General features: G+C 33.3%; 1 long non-coding RNA gene across 2 annotated transcripts; it reads left to right on the forward strand.

Moving 5' to 3' along the window:
- Nucleotides 1-3253: 3253 nt before the first annotated feature.
- Nucleotides 3254-11706, forward strand: LOC148274556 (uncharacterized). 2 transcript variants are annotated; one of them, XR_015824277.1, is made up of 3 exons: nucleotides 3254-3364; nucleotides 3887-4124; nucleotides 10518-11706. It is a non-coding gene; the product is annotated as an uncharacterized LOC148274556 (long non-coding RNA). The 2 variants fall into 2 exon arrangements; XR_015824278.1 differs by lacking the exon at nucleotides 10518-11706 and adding an exon at nucleotides 9785-9854 and having other exon boundaries at nucleotides 3262-3364.
- Nucleotides 11707-25815: the final 14109 nt, after the last annotated feature.

A 25815-nucleotide genomic window follows, 5' to 3' on the forward strand; every position in this document is an offset into this window, starting at 1 on the left:
TTTTTTATTGTTTTGAATGTGGGTCATAATAAAATGCAGGTAATGAGTACCGAATGAAATAATACCATACTAAAAAGATTTTTTAATATCTGTCAAAACTTCATACATCGCGCCACAATAAGTGTTGCAAGTTGTCGAAAAATAGAATCGAAAAGTTCTTACACGAATAAACATCCTTTAACTTTGACTATGTAATTTTGCCCACAAAATGACTAAAAAATGTCTAAAAAATTCGAATGTGATCTAGTTTAAAATATTTTAATAACCAGTTTCTATACATTAAGACAAAAGAAGTGAACGGCAGTTGAAAATAAAGTATAATATTGATTATAAAAATAAGTGTTAAATTCGCAAGATTATTCCTCGTGGTAATATTTTAGGTTTAAGATTCATTCAATTGATTGTAGTGCTTTCACACTTATATATTATGCATCAGGGTATAAGTCTAAGCTTATAACCAAATTACACTGTTTAAACTCGTGCTGTGCCAGCGGGTGTCTTGCAAGATATCGGATCCTCCCCCTCTTGGCGATATTACTGATTGAAAATGCTTATTTTATATAAAATAAGAGAGTGACAAATTAAACAAATATTTGATAAAAATAGTTATTCATTATAAGGTTGCCATTTATTTATTAACCTTTTTACATGTTTTTGTCCAATTTTTTAAAAATATAATATAATGTTCCCGCACTGATGTCCCGTACCAAGGGATACATTTTTAATTGTTTTGATACATGCCCTAAATACAAAGTAAACCAAATTTTTCTTCTTTATTTTTTTTTCTTTATTCTATACTAACACTAATACAAACAAAAACACATTTTTACCTTTTAGCCTAGCTAATTATTAGCTGCATTTTTTTAAAATTGATGGTTTTGTAAAAAATCACTCTTATTTATCACCAACGAGCGATTAATCGACGAATTATTTATTCATATAATATCATGGGATAATTACTACAACTAGACAACATAAAAGTATTTTTTAATTACCCACTAAAAAGACAATATTTGTATGATACATTATAATCATCATAATAAGATTTTAAGAAATCACGACTTGCCTATTTGTAGCATTCACCGAGGAGGATAAAAAGGTGTGTTTTTATTGGGTAGCTCGCAAATGCTAATTTTGAAGTAACCAGCAAGTTGTAATAATTACCCCGCTATATTAAGTTAACGCCATGCATATAAAATATTTACGTTACATGAACTTTTCATAGTCATTTTTCTTTATTTTACAATAATTATTATATCCCTTTGATTTAACTGTGATTTTCATGCATCTCCATGAAGTAAAGCGGTTGCGTTTAGAAAAGGGGTATTAAAAGCTGGGGAAGAATATGTTTATATACAGGTGTTACTTAAACCCTGTCACATCCGAAACCACGATGATCAGTATGGGCAAAAAGACATTTTAGCATATTTAAAAAAAAAATTGGAACAAAGAAATTACAAAATATATATATATATATAAAAACAAATGGTTGCTTACTTCTGCAGGGGAAAAGTGAGGGGAGCGTGGTGCAGTATCAGACTCCCCCCTTACACCTCCTCGTTTCACCCCTGCAGAAGAAAACAACTATTTGCTTTTTTTGATATTTTATTTTTTAAATTTTGTTTGTTCTGAAAAATTATTTTAATGTGCCAATATGTCTTCTTCATCATACTGATCATCGTGGTTTGGATGTGACAGGGTTTAATGAACACCCTGTAAAGCACGATCAAATCTTAGGAATTCTCAAGAGCGGATAACTAAAAAAACCGAATAATCTGTGTGCATACATGATAGATGATGCATTAACATATTATGCACAAAAATAATGGTCCAGCGTTGTATCCTCTTTACCTAACACAGAATCAGTAGGTATTCCATCATCTCCATAAAAATGGTTAATTAGTTACCTATTTATATCAAGGTTACTTATTGCTTACTCATTGCTCGCGTGCGTGTCTCTAAAACAAGCATCTTTTTAATACCAACCAAGTTTTTTGATTATCGTTGATTGCAACGTCAATTTAACTTTGTACACATTTGTACATCATTATGTATAATTAAATAGACACGTTACTAGCGCGAAAAAAATGGCATACTAATTCATGGCTAATTGCCTTCCACGCTTTCATTCTCTTACAGATTTTCTTCATGATAAGGCGTGATGCTACACAGAAATATACCGTCGTGTAAGGTAAAACTATGAAAAATAGTACAGATATAGCGTTTCAATCGTAAATACAATTCCTGGACAGGTGCTTGAAGCGTAAGACTGGTCACCTTACCTTCCATTTAACAAAAACATATCTAGATACGCTGCAATTGGAGTCCATTGGTAGTGCCCTATGCACCACTCCGTTTATATAGAAAAACGATGATCTATGTGTTCATATAGATTTTAAAAACTATCACCATTTTTTTTAAAAACTTTGTAACGTAGGTATATGGTAGGTATACTACCGGTAAAGCCTATTTTTTCTATAGATATAAACATATTTGAAAAATGGGTTTATTTTCAATCAAAAAGACAGAAGATGGATAATTCTTCATACAACCATTATATTTGTAAGGAATTTAAAAAAATCATTAAAGGTATGTTCCAAAAAAACATTCGTTTGAAATATATTCGATTTAACTGTATTGATCAACATGGGTAAATTTTTCATCGCCTCATATTTCTGGCTAATCCTTTCTACAAAAAAAAAATATTCGAAAAACATTTCTTCGGCAAAAAATAATTAAAGGGCGCGGTCGAATAGTTTGAGCATCGCTGAGTTTATTAAAACAACTGCCAAATAATATATAATATAATAAACAAACATATATTATAATATCGGAATATAAAAAGACCGTTTTCAAGTAATTGATTTTTTTAAATTTCACACTTTCAATTCTAGTGTACCCATAAAAAAGAAATAAATTTTGAATGATAAAAGAGTTGAAGCGATTCGAGTGCCGGCGTCAAACTAATAAAACGTTATATTTTTAATAGTGCCGATCGATTGAATGATTTTTCCTATTCCTAAAATAGGATTGATCTACGTAACTCAATTATGATTTGAAAATAATAAATGACCATTTCACGTTCTTGGTTATCATTCCGCGGAGCGTACGGCGCATGCGTTCGCAATTATTCCGGTTTCGATGACGTATCGTACACTGTTTCGGCGAGAAAAAAGGTTGTCGCTTCATCTCGCTCTCGCCCGAGCGAAATTCCGACATTTCGTGCAGTTTCACCCGGCGGTTTGGCAACATTGTTCTCGCCGTACGGGTAGGTGATGTCCGCCATCTTGAGAGTAAATTTTAGGTATGTGTTCGGTTTATAAGGGAATTTGTGAAAAGTGCATCCGATTTCACAATTAAATGGGTGAGTATTTTACAGTTTACGGTAGAGGAATTCCGAGGTTTCGATACTAGTTGTGATTCGACGCTCAGTTTCGTTCGCGACAGGCTAAATATCGCAATTTTACGTCACAGTGTTTATGACAGGTACTCCGAGAGCTTTCTAATTATTTTGTTTCTGCTTTTCGCTCGTGTTTGACCCGAACGAAGGGTCGGCTTTGCGCAATTCGCGAAAATTCGCCTTTCTCGGGGTATCTGCGGCCCGGCGGCCCGAAGAAATCCGCCGAAGAATGTATTTTTGGGTGGAGTTGCGCGTTCGACCCTAGGTTGGCGAAGACAGGTGAATCTGGAAGCGGGATACCTCTTTCACCGAATGTCCGGCTTTTCGTTTTTATGAATTGTTAACGCGGTGTCGAGTGTCCCGCTCGGGTGGCGGAGGTCCGGGCGGTTTCCCGGAGCCGCGAAACGTCAAAACCTGGGTCCGCCTCGGTCCCGCGGGGCTCGCGAGTGACAGCGTCCCGCTAACGTGTGCTTTGGTCTTTTGCAGGTAAGGAGTGGTTCTGGAGATCGCCAAAAGCTCGCAGATCCGCTTCCGAGAGGCCGCGGAGGTAGCGGAAGCGCCGAGGATAACTACAACAATAACCGATAACTCCGCGCGTCCAGAATCCAGCTCCTAAAATGCGAGAACAGTGCTTGTTTTACTAAATACAGTGAAGTGACTTAAAGTGTTGTGGCTTATGAATCTAAAGTTCCCGCTGCTGCTCCCCAGAAATTGGATTACTCAGGTATGTAATATGTCAATAAATTATTATTTGCTAGCAAACAAGATTTAATTTGTGCAAAGCAATCACATCTGCTATCTGCCGAAGCTTACCTTAATCTAGAACGCAATTTAAAATCAATTACTGTGCTAAACAAAGTGCAGTTTCTAAAAATTATTATCCAACAGTGAAAGCAAAGAGCAATACCATTCTTAAAATTTAAAACCACACTGAGATTAGCAAAGCATGACATGTACATTTAAATTTGAATTCAGAATGATCTCACTATATACAAGAGAGTACTCCCAAATTTTCAACCTCAGTTATATGGCTATTATGTGCATGTGTTTGTCTTCAAGAGCAGGCACTTTAACAATTTTTCTGTAATTTTAAATTAAATTAGGTATATTAGAAGGGGCGTTTCTGATATAACTATTATCAACTGTGGTGATAATAATGTTTACAATATTTCTAATAAATTGCATAATTTATGAAACAAATATTTTATTTTAAATTACACAAAATTATTTGAACATTAAGGTCCCCATAGATTGTACATTCTAGGGAACAAAACTAAACATAAAAAATGTACATCCAAATCTATTGAGGCAAAATTGTATAATAAACTATTACAAGTTACACAGACACTGCGAAAAACATTGATAATTTTGATGAATAGAGAAGCATTTTTAAGAAGACAGTTTTCCATTCATTTTATTTATATTAACTTAATAAGTTTACAAATTTACATGCTTAGATAAATTTGCTTACTAGTATAACGCTATAAAATAATCAAAATAAATATATCTAACTTCAACAATGTTTTGAATATGTCCAAATGTTTGCAGACTGGCTGGATTTCCTCCCTAGGGAGTTATTCAGATCTCAATTTGTTGCAACATAGGGATTCTGCCTATGTTTTTACATCCACATTTCTTCAACTCTTCCACCCTTCTGACTTTAGTGAAGTAAAAGAGCTGAAACCTTTATCATGTGAGTGAGATTCATTCGGCTGAACCAATTCAATTCACCTACTAGGCAACGCCTGAAAACAATTTTCCAATTTTTGCAAGTGCAAACCGAAACAGTCCGTCACACGTTGGTTGTTAAACTAAAAACCATACCGAGAATTTGGAACTCTTGTTTTTTGTAATAAAGCCAAGGGGCTTCTCCAGTGAATTATTACTCTGAGGGAATGACTAGTATTTTTATATAACTGTTGCATTTCTGCTATTTATATTTTATGTTTATATCCATACAGTGTTATCGATTATATTATATTTATTTATTATGTACCAGAACGTAATATAAAAATAATGTAAATGAATGCCTCAACATGGGTTATGCCCAGTGAGGTGTTCACATAGAAAAGAAAAAAATATAAAATTTTATGTGGAATAAATTTATTATGGAAATAAAAGACGAGTGATACTTTTATCCACAAATTTGGAATATCCAATGACCGGTTTCATCGCCTAGTATCACTCGTCTTTTATATCTATAATAAATTTCAATCAAATTTCACTTACAAACTAAAATGCTTTAAATAAATAAATAACTCTTTTAATATCTCTTTTTTTTAAAAAAATTGTTGAGGGCATCACAATATTGGCTATATCTTAAATGTAGCTATAGTCCTTAAAATATAGCTTGATTAGAATGACAGTTGTCAGCAAAAGTGAGACATAACTTTGTAGTAACATCTAAGGAGTGATTTATACACACGAAAAATTATTCGTTATGTATGTAAATTTATTTATTTAATACAACGCTTGACATATAAATCAACATAAATATATGAAATCAGCTTTAGAACAAAAACAAAAAGAACTGAAGTAAACCTAATTATAAATTACAATATTTGAGTTTATCCAAATGTTCGTAGACAAAAGACTGGATTTCACCCCCTCGGGAGTCATTAAGATCAACAAATTACAACATAGGCAAAATGATGAATGTTACACAGTGTGTAAAGTGGCCACTTAAACCAGTCAATGACAGGTCATAAGCCCTGTAAATGCCTAGACTTCCATATTCTCTTATTTAAGGTAATACAATAATAATAATAATAATAATATTTGGCTGATTTATATAGCGCCATTTTTGTAAAAAAATCACCTCAAGGGCGCTTTACAATTGTATATCTAAACTTACATTCTAACTAAACTTAAGTGATATACGAGTATTATATTTCCAGATTTAAAATTGAGGGTATGATAGTTTAAAGAAGTGGGATTTTAGTTGGGATCTGATCTGACTGGGACTGTCGATGATTTGTAAGTTTGAAGGCAATTGGTTCCAGGCAGAGGGGCCGGCGGCGGCAAAAGCACGATCTCCAAATCTAGTGTTTGGGGAGCGCCGGATTTCAACAAGTTTTCCTCTTCCTGAATCAAATGCTGACCTAAGAGTAGATTTTCTTTGACATGTATTTTCCCTAATACAAAGGTCCGATAGGTATTTTGGAGCCATTTCATGAAGGGATTTGAATATTGTCCAGCACAGCTTGTATTTTATTCTCTCTGGGCTTTTTAACCTGTGCAAATCTCGAAGATGTTGTGAGATGTGAGAGTACTCTCCATCCCTGTTGTAATTTGCTAATTATTAACGACGTTCTTACAAGGTTACATCATTTTTCAAAAACGTTAGAGATGGACAAATTGATCAATGTAAATTGATCAAATAAAAAAATAATTTACTTGATGTTAATATTATGTATCTTTTTTGGGTGATACCGTGTATGTTGGATTTGATCCTACTTTTCAGCTACCATTGCAGGAGCCATCTTCAGGGAAAACTGTGTGTTTTATAGATAAATGTATGTGTTTATGTACTAGTAATTTGTACCGTGTCACAGTCAGCAGTAGGCACATTTCTAGTTTTGTAGGAAAGAATAATTATGTTTATGTACTAGTAATTTGTACCGTTTCGCAGTAGGCACATTTCTATTAGTTTTTGTCATATGTAGTGCTGGGAACCATGTTGAATTTAATTTAAGCTTGTCGTCTTTGTTTATATTATTTGGATGTCTGTGTATTTCAATTGCCTCTTTTATTATTCGTGCACTATAATTACTAGGTTTATGTAGAATTTTTGGTTCAAAGGTGAAAAAATGTTCTGTGTCTATAAAGTGTTCCGCTATTGCGGATTTGTCTGGGTGCCCAGCCTACTGCTGACTGTGACACGGTACAAATTACTAGTACATAAACACATACATTTCTCTATAAAACACACAGTTTTCCCTGAAGATGGCTCCTGCAATGGTAGCCGAAACGTCGGATCAAATCCAACATACACGGTATCACCCAAAAAAGATACATAATATTGATAACAGTGACCGTGAAAACCTTCGCACCTATTTACTTGATGTTGTTCATAAAAAAAGTATAAATGTCTTATTTTTTGGTGAATAGTTGTCTTAAACACACTATTTTGCATTTTTATATCAATTTTCGGAAACAGAGTTTCGTGTTTGCATGAAAAAACTGATAAAATCAATTTCATCGGTACATGATCAGTGATCAGTAATTTTTCCATCACTATTGACATTAGTTTGGCAGTTATCATTCTAATCAAGCTATATTTTAAGGACTATATTATAGAAATAGCGCGTCTATTCTTTATACATCATTGGCCGCAACTATTTAAAAAATGTACCTATTTGATTTATTATGATTAAAATGCAGTTCCACAGAGACCTTAGAAAGTAGAAAAACTCGATGATTGACAACCCGATGTTCATATATTACTCTAGGGTAGGTAAGTTGCTGCATGTTGTGCTAGCATTGTATATGGTAGGTGGTTGGGTCAATGCCAGAAATCTCTATGTGTCAAGACCAGTAGCTGATACGTTGAAATTTGCACATATCTGTTTGTTGTTTTTAAGTAAAGATAACATTTATGTTATATTTAACATTACAACGGAGATGGACAACGTTTTAGAGAAGAGAATATAGACATCTAGGCTATTTAGTAACACTTATTTGTTTATAAATTTGTATTATATAAACAATATTTTATTATATAAATAGCAACGCGTGTAATTATAAGTTAGTTAAATTCCTGACGATGTAACCTCGAAACCGGTCGAAGTGTAATTAAAAAAATTAAGTGGTTTATACAAATTTATAAACAAATAAGTGTGAAATGTCATACCACAAAGTGAAAAATGTTTTTGATAACAATGAGTGTTAAAAACATCTCTATAAAATTCACCTGCCACATTTAAGGATATTTAATTTACTTACAATATTTGAGTTTGTCCAAATGTTCATAGACAAAAGACTGGATTTCACCCCCTCGGGGGTCCTTAAGATTAACAAATTACAACAGGGATGGAGAATACCTTAAATAAGGGAATATGGAAGTCAAGGCATTTACAGGACTTATGACCTGTCATTGGCTGGTTTAAGTGGCCACACTTTACACACTGTGTAACATTCACCATTTTGCCTATGTTTATTCTCCATCCCTGTTGTAATTTGTTAATCTTAAGGACCCCCGAGGGGGTGAAATCCAGTCTTTTGTCTATGAACATTTGGACAAACTCAAATATTGTAATGAAACCAACTGGTCCAAGAAAAAGTTTAAAAATTGAAAAAAAATTTTCAGGCGTTGCCTAGTATGTGAAATAATTCAGTCAGATGAATCTCTTCACAACAATAAAGGTTTCAGCTCTTTGACTTCACTAAAATCAACAGATGGAAGAATTGAAGAAATATGGACATTCAAACATAGGCAAAATGGTGAATGTAAAGTGTGTAAAGTGGCCACTTAAACCAGCCAATGACAGGTCATAAGCCCTGTAAATGCCTTGACTTCCATATTCCCTTATTTAAGGTATTCTCCATCCCAGTTGTAATTTGTTGATATTTAATTTGATTAATTTTGGGATACGTTATTATTTTTTGTGATAAGTATCTTTGTATGAATAAATAAATAATCAAAAAATATTTAACGGTTAATCCAATTATTGAGATTTCTGCATATCGATATCCAAATAACGTCTGGCACTAGTTAATCCGTATAGTTGAAGTTTTACTGTATGTTCAAATCAGCTGTTAGTATGTATCCTACTACTACTACCATCACGCCATTTCCCCATAGCGGTAGGCAGAGAGAATGGACCGCCACACATGTCTATCCTGGCATACATTCATACATCTTGTCATACATGCCCTTCGTTTCTGTCTGCTTTCGACATGAGCAGACTTAACAATTTGGTTTATCTGATCGTGCCACGTCTTCCTTAGTCGTCCTCGTCTCACGTTACCGTTCATTTTCGCCATATATACTTGTTTAACCATTCTTTCGTCATCCATTCGTTCTAAGTGACCAAACCATCTCAGAGACCCTTTTCTTAAGCTTATCAATTATACTTGAGATTTACACTCTCGCCTAAATTCATCATTCGTAACCCTGTCATACATTGATTTTGCATTTCTGCCGCGTTCACTTGGCTTTCATCCTTCCTCTGCCAGTTCCATGTTTCACTTCCATACATAAGTGTTGGGAGTATGTGTATTCTACTTACCCCTTATATATATATGTAACACTTGTCTTACCTCAACAGTTATGCTCATTTAACATTTTTAATATCTTTAGTTGACTCTCCTGTAAAATGAACTTAATGGCACATCAGTCACTTAGCCTTTTTATTTTCATTTTTTTATTTATTTTTATTTAAGTTTATTGGAAGGCGCGGCCGTGCAGTTCAGACTTCCCCCCCTTCCCCCTTCTTGTTTCTCCCCTGCAGAAGTGAGAGACCATTTGTTATTTTCTATATTTTATTTTTTATGATTTTAGTCATTCTAAAAAATATTTTAATGTACCAATATGTCTTCTTGCTGGTTTCGGATGTGACAGGGTTTAAAGAATACCCTGTATAATACAATTTCTGACAGGACAACAAAATTTGACAAAAATGTGTTAAACGCATGACTCCATTTGTGTGAAATGTGGTGATTGTTTTATATAATTTTTTTCAAAAAGAGACTAAATATTATTATTGTAAATCAGACTCAGCTTTCGTTTATAGCGGAGAGCTGAGTCGTTAAATATATCGAGATCGCACATCTTCTAAAATTTGGAAAAATGGCTAATCGCTCTTCCTAATAGAGAATTCTGAGCTGCTCTGGTGTTGCATTTGTCGTTGCTCAGTAACGTAGTATGTCTAGTTCGACGAAGGGGAATATTGAAATTGATTTCAGCCAGCAAATCGGCACAATCGATCCGATTATTAAGTAAATTATAAATAAACAATTGATCCGCAGTCATGGTTAGTTTAGGTTGTCGAAGCTAGGGAATTCTACCGTCAATATGATGTTTTTGTAGATTCGTGATTTTGGCATTGAAACAATGATATTCCCTTGTCAAAATTTTCAATATATTGTGCTAATATGTTTTTTTTTTCTTTTCCAGCCCCCTATGACAATCCGGATCACCCGATCCATAGAACTCTCACGCTTGTGAATAGGACAGATGTAATTAAAAAACGTGTTACGCTTCATTTGCATACTTGCGGCTTGCTACTTAATATAGTAAATCATTGAATACTTGTATTAATCAATAAGTAGTACATACATTTTTTCTAATTAATTAATTAATCAAAATAATTAAACAAAAACTAATCAATTCTATTGTGACGACAAAGTGTGTGCGAATTAATTAAGTTCGGTCAGGATACAAGTTTTCGGTTGTTATTCGAAAGTATATTCCGACCTGATATTGTATTTGTGTTAAGCGCCTGTTCGTATCAGCAATAATATTTTAATTAAGTGCGTTTAGGACTCCAGATTTTTCGGTCGTTATTTGCATCCGTCGCGCGTTGCGTGTTTGACAGTGTTCTTTTAATCTTCCGGCGCAGTTCGGTTATGGATTGATCGGGTCTGTTGGTCTTCGCATGAAGTGCACTCCACCGCGGGGAGACGAGCTGTGGAAGGCGGAAGAGGCCGACGGAGCCGCAATGTCGGCGACCATGAGGACCACGCTGCAGACCGTGCCTGAGTCGCTGGCGGCCGATCATGTGACGACGACCGAGACCGTAGCCCCCCAGACGGCCGCGCCGCAGAAGGCCCGAACGCCCGCCATCACCAAGGTAAGAGACTCATATTAATAGCAGGTCTTGAAATCATCTACATGTCTATTTCAAGCAACAAACGGGGGGATCACTCAGCGTAGGATAATATCAATAGGGAGCTACGATGGAATTACTCTTTCATCCGATCATCTTCTACACACTTTTCTTCAACCTTTCCTTTCAAATTACCATAGAAGATATAAGCTTTATCGACAAAATCAATAAAGGAGTTCTGCGTCGGTTTGGACATGTAGAACGAATGGATAGAGAAAGAACTACTAAAAAGATTAGCGAGGGCTGTATGCAAAAACAAAATGATGTTGCGTTTTATCCTATCTGCCTACCCTTTACGAGGAGATGGTGTGATGGTTTTGTTGATTGTTGTAGAAATAATTAAAATTTTCAAATGATATGTGAACAATATAAACAAAAATTTTAACACTGCACTCCTCCTTAGAACAGGTTTTCCTAATGAGGAGAATTCTGAAATTAGTTTTGTGTTATATGATCTGACTTAAAAATATAAAGAAATGTCCTAGCATTTAGAGTTTACGACCCGACCCGGCTTTGTCTCGTTATGATCACATTACAGAAATGTATAAAGAGTCCATTGTGGGATCCACCACAAGTGATAATATTTGTTTACCACTACTGCTACCATCACACCATTTCTATCTATCTATCCTCACATACATTTCTAGCTTCTCCCATATTCATACATACGTCTGGACATTCTTGGGATTTTGGTTTATCCGATAATGCCACGTCTTTCTCGGTCGTCCTTGTCCTACGTTACCACTAATTCTCGCCATGTATTGCTGTTTTACCTTTCTTTCGTCATTCATTACTTCTACATGGCCAGACCATCTTAGTGACCCTTTCTTAACACATCTGGACATACATGCCGTTCGGTTGTGTCTGCTTTTGACACTACCGCACTTGGGATTTTCATTTATCCGATAATGCCACGCTTTTTTCGGTTCAGTTGGGCTATTGTGATATATTTGTGTTAGGCGATATAGGGATCGTTGGTTTACTTGGTTTGTATTCATTTTAATAAAAAATATATATTAATGGTACGCTACGATGTGATTGATTTACATACATTTGCTATTTTTTTTATACGAAATATCGTTAGTATCAATTACTACTACTACCATCACGCCATTTTCCGTAGGGTTAGGCAGAGAGAATAGACCGCCACATTCATACATGCCCTTCGGTTCTGTCTGCTTTTGACATGACCAGACTTAAGATTTTGGTTTATCTGATCATGCCACGTCTTCCTCGGTCGTCCTCGTCTCCGGTTCCCGTTCATTTTTGCCATATATACTTGTTTTACCATTCTTTCTTAATTCATTATTTCTACATGGCCAGACTATCTTAGTGACCCTTTCTTAATCTTATCATTTATACCTGTCTCAGATTTGCATCTGCAAATAAAGCACTGTTAATATTTTTGTTTTGAATTAACAATGTGCTTTATGAAACTTATACCTATGCAATATTAATGTTTTCGGTATAAAAATTAATTTCCTTGGTTAAATTATATTTTGACCAACGAACGCTTTCATTTTTAAATAGTAAATATTGCTTAATCCTAATTTCAGTTCAATGACAAACTTTCCTATCCTAAAAATTAACTATCTCGCAAACTAGTTGCAATTATATTTTGTCTGTCACTGTATAAAATACTTATCTGATGTTCTTACGTCCTCAAGTCTTCAAGAAGCCTACTTAGGCGAAAGCGCTCGTTGATAAAATAATACTCAGCCGAGGAATATTAATCATAAACTTGTATGTTTCATGGAAGATGTTTTGCAAATAATGTACATATTTTTATTTCTACTTAATTATTTATCTAAATATGTAGTAGATTTAAAAAAACTACAAATAGTTCATAATTGAGAGTAGCAATTCTCCCTTGTTGAGGGTCATATGTTATCAAATTCAACATAAGATAGTGAATAATAAATATTCATAGTATGATTCTTGCAATATTCTGCTATGATGTTTGTTGCTTGAAATAGACTTATAAAATGCTTTCATCGCCTTCGAACATTTGACTTGTTTTTTTTCATGTGTCGTTTATATTATTTAAATAATTATATTTATTCGGAGATCTGATTTGTCGCCATTGTGTTGTGTACATAGAATTTGATGCTTCAAATGTTCTTTTATCAATATACACATTAAACGAGTATATAAATGTATAAACGTTCTACAGAAAATTAAATTACATTGGTAGTGTCGTAACAATAATGTAATGTTTTTTTTGTTTTTTATTTTTGATTAATGAAAGAAATTAAAATATAATTGACTGTGTTGTTCTAAAAAAAATATAATTTAAATAAATAACTTTATGGATAACGGTTTCATCAGCACATAATTACACTAACATGCAAATCCCACTATACACCTTCAGCGATTAGTAGTTGCACAAAAATATAAAACCAGCATGCTGATAGGACACGGTATTTGAAGCTAACACCAATGTGCACTGATTATAATCAGGTCAAACTTTTTTTTTTTACTATAATTTGTTCACTTTGGTGTTAACTTCTAGAAGCATGCGTCCTATCAGCACTTATGTTATATATTTTTTAGCAACTGCGTCAGTAAAGGTGTATAGTGGGATTTCCATGTTAGTGTAATTGGTGTCTTTACAAAACCGGTAGACATAAAAAACTCAAGTGTATTAAATATAAATAATTTCAATGATTTTTATTACGAATTATATGTCATAATATATCCTGAGCCTCTTTTGTGATGTGGGACATTACATGTAAAGTGGGAAAATTACATAAATTTTGAATTTTCATTTATCACCTCTAATTTAATAATTTCATAATATAACTAAACGTCTTTATTTTATAAATCTAAAATATTCCAATTTATAATTATTTTTTTTAATGTCGAAACTCTGCTCTTTTTGCCAACAGGGTTGCGCTTAATGTAGGAATACGACTTTTTTTAAATGTTTTGAATGTCAGTTAATATTATTTTAGTATTACCATAAATCCAATAAAAATAAATTAATTGGTAGAAATTATAAGTAATTTTAGGAAAGAAGCTGATTGGGATCCACATTGGGTCACATATTAGTTCGGAGGCTGTCGGTGTGGAAAAAAATATCTCTCTTATTTTATTTAAACACTATTTACATACGCATACGGGCGATTAGGGCCATTTCTTTCTACATACCCAAACCGCTCAATTTGAGAAAATCAATTCTGTAGATATATTATTACAGTTGGATAATTTACATACCGCCATTTTTGCAAAAATCATTTGATTGGCTAAATATTTTTTTTCAAAAAGAAATTGGCTAAATATCTACACTTTACTATGAAGAGAGGAGGAAGGAAAAACTCAAATATTCACCTCTTTTGTGCTCTCTCTTTGTAGCGTTTAGACATCGCCCTCTTGCGTATTCTGCGACGTTCAAGCACGGCACAGAGTTTTATCCCTAATTTACAATATAGGACACAACCAAAATATTGTTTTTTTTATTTATTTATAAAAAGTGACCTATTTCCTTAATCACGTTTTTGTCAGGAGCATATAAATAGTTCGAACACGTTAACTCGAGCCTCCTATGACTCACTATAGACGTGCGGTCAGAATATTATTATCTGTGTGGTCAGACCACAGAATCTCGCCTCGGAGTAAGGCTGAATTCATATTGAATTATTGTAATAAATAATAATTTTGATACCGAGTATCAATTATTCAAGTTCTTTATTTAGTTTTACTTATTTTATAAAATAAACCACAAGCGCCTTCGCCTAGATGCGGGCACTCTGTACACAGATAAATTATCGTGAATATTTTTAACTTTCAATAATATTACGAGTAATAAACGTTTTTTTGTCTATTATAAAATAAATAAAACAACTTTATTTTTAACCACTAATTTTATTTATTTTTTCCACCGACCGATTTCAACGAAAACAAGCTTCTTCGTCAAGGTTTGCGTAACTAATGAATTCTTTCCTATTTTATTTTTATCGTGTTCACTAAATACTACACGTGGACCCAATAAATCAAGTATTTTTTCCTTACAAGGGTGGTAATTTGATATCAATATTTTTGAAGCTATACAGGAGAGGACTAAAATAAATATTGTTGATTTGGTTATTAATTATTTTTTTAAAATTATGAATCGCTTTTTTAATTTATAAGATTTCTAAGTTGTCTAATTTTAATATTTTATTTTCAACATGAAGTACTCCAAGTTATGATTATTTTATATCTGATGGTTTGCGAATTCAGAAAAAATATTATTATTTAAGCGACTTAAGTGTTCTTTTACTCTAATATAAAAGTTTCTTTTAGTTTTTCCAATGTAAATTGAATCGCAATCATTACATTTTAATTGGTATATCCCAGATTTATTATATTTCTGGACTTTGTCTTTGTGATTTTTTAGCAATGTTCCTATATTATTAGTTGTGTAGAAAGCAGGTTTAATGTTTGACGATAGGGAATTAGATTAGCGGGGCGGTGAAGAGGGAGGGGAAAGCAAAAACTTAAATATTCAGGAAGTAACATTTTATACGTGATTTTAATGTAAATAGAGAAGCGTCTCTGACATTAGTAAGTAGATCATTCTATAATCGAACAGCTACTATTGTGAAAGAGGAGGCGAAAAAAATAGAGCGGTTGATGGGTATTGAAAGGGTTCTCTCGTTACTAGAACGAAGAGATAGCCGTTATAGAGGTTGGAAGAGCTTTCGGATAAACAGGCGTAGTGACTAAGTTAATACGAATTTATTTACGTTTTCAATTGACAATGTTACTGAAAAGTACTTCAATAACACAATACACACGATTTTTTGTTTGCCTCTGACGTCATGGGTGTCGTCAATAAATAACACGTGGCAAAAATAACCACATTGAAACTGTTATAGTACAGTGCGTTCGAATATTCAATGACCCTGTGTTAGCGTCCAACGTCGTCCTCGTGGTGTAGTGGTCAGCGCGTTTGCCTGCCGTGCAAGAAATCTCGGGTTCGATTCCCGACATGGTTGACATTAAATATTTATTTTTTAATATTCATAAAAATAGTTAACAAAATTATAATAGATTTCTCTGGATTATGTGTGGTCTGCCTAACTAGGTACAACCTGTTTTAAAGCAGCAATTTTTTTGTGTGTAGCTAAATTAACAAAAATACGACCATCTACTAGTGAATTTAGTATACAATTTTACAGTATTTAATATCCCTTTTTCATATATATTTTTTTATGAGATGTATTTTAACAAACTGGCACCCGAAGCGTAAGTCTTATCATCTTACCTTCATGTAACAATAATGATCAAGACACGCGGCGATTGGAATACCAATGCAGTGCCCTTTGCACCATTAAGTTCCGAAAGGCAATATGATGCGGTGAACCAAGTAAACGTACAATTTTTGCTTGTGTAAGCGCGCACATTCGATTCGCGACATAAAATATTTATCAATGAAAAATTCTCACACAATAGAATATTTCATAGTCCGTAGCTACTTGCGGATCAGAGGTCCTAGGTTCGAACCCTACTCTACCCTACCTTGATTACCATTTTCTAATAGTGAATTATTTACGACTCGCTGAAGATGGCCCCAAAATCAAAATATTTGAGCAATCATAAGAACGGAAATATTTATTTTCTTTATAAATAAAAAGTGGTCATTATTATGGATAACTTATATAGCGCCATTTTCGTAACAAAATACCTCAAGGGCGCTTTACATAGTGATTCTTTTAAATTTGTAATTTAATTATAATAATTTATTTTGTTGTCACATGCTACGGATTTATGCAAATGATTTAGAGAACAAGTGGGTTTTAAGCTTTTTCCGAAACATCACTTCACTTTCACAGCCTCGCACCTCTGCTGGGAGAGCATTCCATGCCATAGGGCCTGCGACCGCAAATGCGCGTTCACTAAATTTAATGCGCTGTTTGCGTAGAGGTATAATAACTTTTCCTCTCGCCGTAGACGTAGCTGATCCAAGCGTTAGACGCCTGTCAGCTAGTTCATCTGGAATGCATAGCTCCCTTAGATATTCCGGAGCAGAGCTGTGCAGTGACTTATACATAAGCCAATAGAGTTTGTATTCGACCCTCTGTGGAAAACGTAGCCAGTGTAGTTTCCGAAGTAGTGGAGTGATATGACTGAACTTAGAGATTCCGAAAATAAGTCTCGCTGCGGCATTCAATACAGATTCATTCATCACAGAGTTATTTAAACTAAACTGATCGATAAACGATTTGACATACCAATGCAGTGCCCTATGCATCATTAGATGCGAAAAGGGTAGTGGCGGTAATAGAACGTAAATATTATTCATTTGTATTCAATGGATTTGCCTTTCTATAACTTAAATTTGGTTGAATATTTTTCTTCGCCGTCATTACGGTCGAGTTTTCCGTAATTGGGTAAAGTCACTCGGCGGCTAGATGAGAGGCTGGACTGGTAACTGGTGCAACTGGAAAGTGGAAAGAAATGCTTGTGTGTAGAGGAAAATAGGCCTTACGTAATTAACTGCATTGCAATATTGATTGATGTATAAATAAACTGTTTATATTCTATCAGGAGTTTCCAACGTGTCAACAATAAGTATAGCAATGGTGGTAGCGAATATTTTGTAATTATTTTGTCTGATTTTTCTTCAATTCTTCCTTTCGTCTCGATATTTACCCATGAAAATAGCGTTTGTAATCGCGGCCCTGGTGTAATTTTTAATACCCCTTAACGGTATTTAGTGATACGTTTTTAACACTTACTAGAGAAAAAAATCTAAACCATTGAATAAAATGATACATGAACGCACATAAGTATTAAAAAAAATATTCTAAAGTTAAAGCGGCGAAGATAACCCATAAAACCACCCGGGCCCCGATTACAATGGGAAGATAAAGACGTCATACCTTCACCTTGACGGTATAGTTGAAGATAAATTCTCTCTAGTGATTACGAAGATACACAACCAACCCCCCCACCTTCAAGTTTTGGGTACGTACATCGATATGAAACAAGGGGAAGCGTACGTCACGGTACAAATATCTACGCACTAAAATTACATAGCTGACGTCATAGTTGAAGATAAAATTATCCCGACCGATTACGAAGATACACTACCGACCCCCCCCCCCCCACCATCAAGTTTTAATGTGAGTACATCGGTTTGTATCGACGGGTCTAGACCCCTCGATACCTTTATCTACGCATTAAAAGTGTAAAAAATTTTGCTCCTTTTGAAAATCACCTCAAGGGCGCTGTACAGTTAATAAATATCCCAGTACGTCTTGCAGCTACAGAGCGCATGGACAGTTGGGATTCTAGTTACTCGTTTTCAATTAAGATCAATCAAAAATTATAACAGATAGCAGCTAGATTACAGGACGTCTTGCAGCTACAGAGCGCACAGACAGTTAGAAATTTAGCCCCCATTTACACATTTTAAAAATCGACAAATAAATTTAGTGTATTAATGATATTTAAAAAAAAAAAAATATGAATAATAAAAAGGAGTAGGACTTAAACACGTCTTGCAGCTACTAAGCGTATAGACGATTGGAATTCTAGATCCCATTTACAAAATTTAGGTATTTTAAAGTTGATATATGAAAGCTAGATAACCAATCATCGTGCAGCTACAAAGCACATGGACGAGTGGAATTCTATCAAGTAAATAGTAAATAACCCAAAATACTTACAATTCAAATTTTGAATAAATATACAGCCTACATATGAATATTTTTTAAATCAACCACTCTGAAATATGTATCCGTATATTCCTTAGGTCATCATATGATTTTCAAAAGCACAAAAGACACTTATCACTACACCAAAAACAAATCACTACACACAACACACAAATAAACAGTAAAATAAACCAAATATTTTTGTAACAATATCGTAGAACAGAAATTTTAAATGCCGGGAACCGCATATCAAACAAAAATTAGATTTATTCCTGTAATATTATTATTATCGCGGATAATTTATCCAGCGCCATTTTCGTCACATAATACCTCTAGCGTGCTTTGGAAAATTGATTATATGCAGTATTAATTTTAATTAATTAAAAATTTGATGACAACTATTTAAATTGTCATAACAAATTACGATTTTTTGGTGCATTTTCATAACTTCCTTCCTTATCCTCTCCCTTGCCACTTGCTGACAAACCTCTAAAATTGCGTCTTAGCGGGTTATTCCGTTAAAATAAAAAATGCATTTGTAAAAGCGCCGACAACATTTTTTTTTAAGTCGCACACAGAGGCAACGTGACATTAAACATTAATTATTATGGGAAAGTAGCCGGTCGCGTTTTACCAGATCCAGTTTCAGCGGCCATCTCTTTCGTCTTATGTTTTTGCTACATAAATTTAATACTTTCATTATATTAATATAATTTAATTATGCTAGTCAATTAAAAAAAATATATAAACAAATATAAACTTTTTTTACTTATGTGTGCATGTTGTTTTCACATATAATTGAACAATATCTAAACATAACAAATTGTACTACAACAGAGATGAAGAACATTTAGAGAAGGTAATGTAGAAGTCTGGGCATCCCCGGCTGTCCGATCATTGGCTGGTTTAAGTGGCCACTTTACTTTGTTCACCATTCTGCCCATATTTAAACATCTATATTCCTTCGATTCTTCCATCTGTTGACGTTTGTGAAGTTAAAAAGCTGAAAATTTTATTGTTCGGGTGAGATTCATATGATATTATTATTTTACCCACGTACTAGGCAACGCCTGAAAATATTTTAAAATTTTTATTCCTGTTAACAATTTTATTTATTTACTTTATTTTATTCCAGTAAAATGTCTATCTAGTGCAGAGACAATTCTACCATATAAACATGAACATAATTATAAACATAACCATAAACATAAATAAAAATATAACAATAAACATAAATATAACAATAAACATAAATATAACAATAAACATAAATATAACAATAAACATAATATACCAATAAACATAATATACCAATAAACATAAATATAAACATAAAATAAAAATTTATATTTGCAGCACTTATAGTGGTATTAGCATATCGCGCCATCGCTCGAACAACGGTGAATGGATCCACCCTGCAGTGGCTTGGAGAATTTCGTTATTAGAGCTATTTAGGCGTTCCCATAGGCTCCAGGCTCTTTGGCGAAGTAGGGCAGCGAAGGTGTTTATTCGTCCAGCTGTAAACATTTCAGAGGCACTGCAGTACCTAGGCAATCCGAATGATCAGGCGGATTTATTAACAATGTTTTGAGTTTGTCCAAATTTTTGTAGACAAGGACTAAATAAAAAAAAGACACTGAACTTCGTCATTGGACATACTATAGTAATTGGACACTTAAAATCTAATAGTAAAAAATAAGTAATAAAGAATTTATCTGCAACATAAAATTGACACTCCTTGTCTGTTTTTACTTAAAATGAATAAGTTACATTGATTTATTTTTGACCATAAGATTTAGAATGTCTAATTGCTGTAGCATGTCCAATTATTATAGTACCTACCCAACCTTTACAATTTTTTCAAAAACTTTTGATGCTCATTTTTAAATTTAGAAAAAAACAGACTCAACTCATTTCAACACTCTAAAACAATATCCTCAAATAAAAAGTGGCGTAAAAATGGTATTACTAGTAGTTAATATACTTTTTACATCGTTAAAAATATATTTCTGATTAAAATTGGATAAAGAAATACCAATGATGATCGTCAGTTTCCATTGTACTTGTTTAGATTATTATTTTTTTTACTTTATTAGGTTTCATTTAGTGGTTTGAATCTATATTTATAAAAAGCTCTGAATTTTACCTTTCAATAATAAAATCGGTAGCCTATGAGTGGCGGTATAAAACGCATTTATAATGCATAGCGGTTAGCTGATATTGGGAAATAAGCCATATTTATATAATTATGTAGATTTTGATCGTAGCGAATGATAATATAAAATATATTATGTTATTTGATGATTTCGGCCATGGAATTATGAATGGTTATTGGTAAACGAATTAATATCTACCTTTTTTGGAGGGCCTTTTACACGACGAGTTCAAAATTAAAATTTAAGCGTTTCATGGCAGAACAAGACAATATTGAGGTCTAATAAATTTAGTAATCTACTAAAGATAAATTATTACATATCATTAATATTAGTAATAATTACATTGTGCTTTATAGATATATATATAAAATACTACATAAAAGTAAGTAGGTACATAATTAAAAGTTTAAAAAATATTATAACAATTTTAGGCAAAAAAAATAAATTTTCATTAGGTATTATTATTTATGTGTAGGCAATCAGAATACAAGATTCAAAGTGCTTTTTACAGCATTCGAATAATGTAAGATATTTAGATTTTATCGCCGTAAGAATTTTTTATCTAAAAACCGATAATGGAAAACAAAACATATCAATTTATCTATACTCGTTTCCGCGCCGGTGTAGTCTGAAGATTGGAGAATTTAAAAAAATAATTCTGCCTACATGTACATGTTCAGAACCAGACGCTAAAAATACATTGGGAAATATTATCAATATTGTGGGCCAGGTGATGGTACCACGACAGAAAAACTACTATGGTGACAGAACAATGGGTAGTGTAGTACCAAAACTGTACAATTTAATACCAGCTAAAAATCGTGAAGAAAAAAACCTAATTTCATTTTAAAAAATAGTCAAAAAATTATTAAACAGCAAGTGAAACTTAAGTGTATAAATATATTTTATTCTTCAATTATTATTAAACTATGTACTTACTTAAAAATTAAAAAAAAAAGTAATGTAACCCGCAGACAAGCTTCGTCTTTGCGGGAGCAAAAATACAATTATGTATGTTAGTTATTTGTTAAAATGAATAAAACTTTTTAAAAAAATAACTAAAAAATGTATGAATGTAGAGGAAGTGAGATCAGTATGCAAAGGTAGAGTGATGTTGCGTTCTATCTTCTCTGCCTACCCTTACGGGGAAACGCCGTGATGGTTTATTTGTTAACTCATAAAAAAAAATTGGATCATGATTATGACACTAACGCATTTTTTTTTTATTTTGTGGCTCGACACATTTTTGCATTACGCCATCCAAATATGAATTTTGTTTCATAGTTGGTATTGCACGAAGGTCCAACCTCGCAAATCCACCTATCGGCAGTTGTGTCTTAATGAGTTATTTTTGCACCTCTATGCTCATTTGTACGTATCGTAATGTTTCGAATCGCATGAATCATTTAATTGGTGATTTGCGTTCATTCCAAAATTGCAAGATTCCTATTTGTGCCACTCTCGCGCTGACTCGACAACTTCAGTTCATTTCTGGGTCATAATGGCTCAAATGATGAGGTATCATTTTCGTGCGACTCTGAATGAATATGTTCAATCTAGTCCAGTCTTTCTCAAAGTGGGCGAAAGCGCCCCCCCGTGGGCGCTGAAGGCCTTCGGGGGGCGTTGAGGCAGTCTAGGAGGTTCACACATCTAAACTCTCGTATGAACATATTATGTTCTCCAAAACGAAAGCCATCTATATTGCCTTCTTTAAAATGTTCTTCATCTCTGTTGTAGTGTGTTAATGTTAACAGCTCCCCGGGGAGTTAAATCCACTCCTTGTCTACAAAAATTTGGACAAACTTAAAATATTGTTGATATCCATCTCAGTTAGTAAACATCTGGATGCCTAAGATATGTCGCATGTTACAATGACATGATTCGGATATACAAAACGCGTGTTCCACCTATCATGGTGTATACAATAGAGGCAATATTATTTGTTTGTGAGTAGTATTAATTGTTAGGGATATGTCTTTCGTTTGAGTAAGAATAGTTTTTGAATCTGTAAGCGAGTATTGTTTTAGCGTATGATTGCTTTGATAATTGGATGGGGGGAACTTACAACAATCATATTAAAACATTAGAAACTGTTCAAAAATTTATATTAAAAATAATGCTTCACAAAAATCGCACTTTTCCCCCTTTCCAATTGTTCCAAGAAGCTAAACCTATAGATCTAAGACAAATATACTGTTTTCAATGTTTAAAATATATATTTAAGAACCAAAATTTATTTACAAGTAATTCAAATAGATCAAGTCAAAGAAGGAATCGTGTGTTAGAAATACCACATTGTAAAACGAGGCTCGCACAGAGACATGCATATTTTATAGGCCCAAATTTTTTAAATTCTTTTTTTACTGATAATATTTCATTGATTCCAAACTTTCAAAATTTTCCTTCTTTTAAAAATCATGCACTATCCTGGATTCAAACTAAAGATATGAACTCTTTTTTTCTATGATTTATTTTGTTGCCCTTTAGTAATAAGGAATATTTTTGTGTTTTTCAAAATATTTTTTATTTCCTTTTTTAATTACAGAATGTTTTATTTTTTCTTTCTTATGTTAAACAAAAATATTATAACTGTCCATTGTTTATTATAGGAGCAAAAATTCATTAATATTTTCTTGTATACCCACGAACAGGTTATGCCTTTGTGGGATTTTTTTGTTTACTATTTTTCTATTAATATGTATTTCGTTGATATGTAATTATGTTTTTTTTTTTTAATACTCTGTTTTATTATTATGTTTATTGTAAGAAAACAAAAATATGTCAAAGTCGTGATTTGTGGAATATTTCTTCAGTAGGTGTCTTTATCGACGCAGTGATATTTAAATTTCATAATATTTTGTAGTAACCTTTCGCATGCAGATATATTCATATGTGGCTATTGAAAATGAATTTCGAATCCACAATGTCACCTTTTTCAACTGCCGGCGCACGCTGCACGCCTCGTGCACTACGTGCAGTGCTCAATGTACAATGGACAGTGCACGAGTCGTTTGTATGTGGGATTTAGTTACCGAAAAGGTAGCCGCCTTATATGGACACTGGACGCGAGTCGGCCGTACGCATTTTTTTCCCTGACCAGTACTCGCTACTCACTGCGCGTTCTCATTTGCCGAACCTTGCTTGCTTATACATGGCGAGATAAGGTACTGATGTTCGTCAATGATGTCCCAGTTGCACAAATGATGTTGGGTTGATTTCATGGCTGAAGTGACGGCGTCCATTCCAAACCATTTCACTACCACCCGCTCCTTAAGGCTGTAGTCTGGTAAAACGCACGCGAACTAAAAAAAACCATACGATTCTGCCATTTTGAAACGAATGTTTTATTTTGCTCGCGCTATAATAAAAAAATAAAAAAACATTAAATCGATAAAACGATAATTTTTAAAGGTATTTCTGTTAAGAATATACTTAAAAGTTTTATGTATTTAAAATATAATTACTTTTAGACCGGTAGATTACGCCATTTCAAATTTAGACTAAACTTGGGTATCTAGGTTCTGAAATATAAAGACTAAGTATTGAACTAAAATTTGTTGCAATAATTTGAAGATAATAAATTGAACATGAAAGTGGCCAAAACAAAATTTTAATTATTTGATTTCGAAAAGAAAAACAAGCATTTTAAATCACATACATTTTTGTGACATTTTCCTTTATTTCTACGATTGGCGTACGAATGCAGTGCCCTATGGACCATCAGATGCGGAAAGGGAATGATGATGATGAAATTCGAAATAATCGACGTCTTGTATTTCCGTTTCAAATATGGCATTATTTTTGCCAACGTCAAACTCCGGTCTTCTCACCAACAGAAGGGTGTACTTATGTAGGAATAAGATTTTAAAAATGTATTGAATATATTATTTTACTATTACCAAAAATCCAGTAAAAAGAAATAAATGGGTAGAAATTATAAGGAATTTAAGAAAAGAATCTGATTGAGATCCACAAAAAACAACATCTTTCCATTTTTTTGGAAATGCATTCTCCTCGAATGCAACCCTGGTAGATCGATGAATAAAACGTTTATGCTCCTTACTTCTCTTTTACACATTAGATTGAAGATTTTAATATCTACGAACACGCACAGCGCAACGATTTATATTTCTCTGAAAACCGCACGTAAATCGGTTTATCCGTTTAGGAGTTCAGGACGTACTTAGGAATTATAGGATGAACCAATGTATTACGATACTGTAAATACAAATAATTATTCTTAATTATTATAAATCACTTAGAGAAAGTAGATTCTTCAGGCTTTTGTTGAACATTTGACGTTTGGATTTGCATCCGTCCGCCTCTGAGGTACAGATTTAGAGTGTGTAAAAAAAAACGTAGCTCATACCGTGTTTCCTCCAAGTTCCATATTTTTAATACTCAGGTTTTCAACGATCCGTGATTCGAACCAATCCATCAGTCAGTGTAATTTTATTGGCTTGAATGTTAGCAACGCTGTGCTCTAATAGATGTCGCTAGCGTTAGCGGTAATAAACACCATCCATAAAGATTTTTTTATTGATTAAATTAATATTTGTGAACGCATTTTTAAAAATGTAAAAACGTCAAATATTAATATTAATAATATATTTTTTATTTAACTTATTCATTCAAATATATATACAGTGGTGCCTCACACAACGAACTTAATTCGTTCCAGGAGCAAGTTCGTTATGCGAAAAGTTCGTTATGTGAAACGCGTTTTCCCATAACAATACATGTTAAAAAAAATAATTCGTTCTGTAGCATAAAATATGGTAAGATGA

This window comes from Micrasema longulum, unplaced genomic scaffold, assembly GCF_059751315.1.
Source record: "Micrasema longulum isolate JH-2025_06_02 unplaced genomic scaffold, ASM5975131v1 h1tg001624l, whole genome shotgun sequence".
Taxonomy (NCBI): Eukaryota; Metazoa; Arthropoda; class Insecta; order Trichoptera; family Brachycentridae; genus Micrasema; species Micrasema longulum.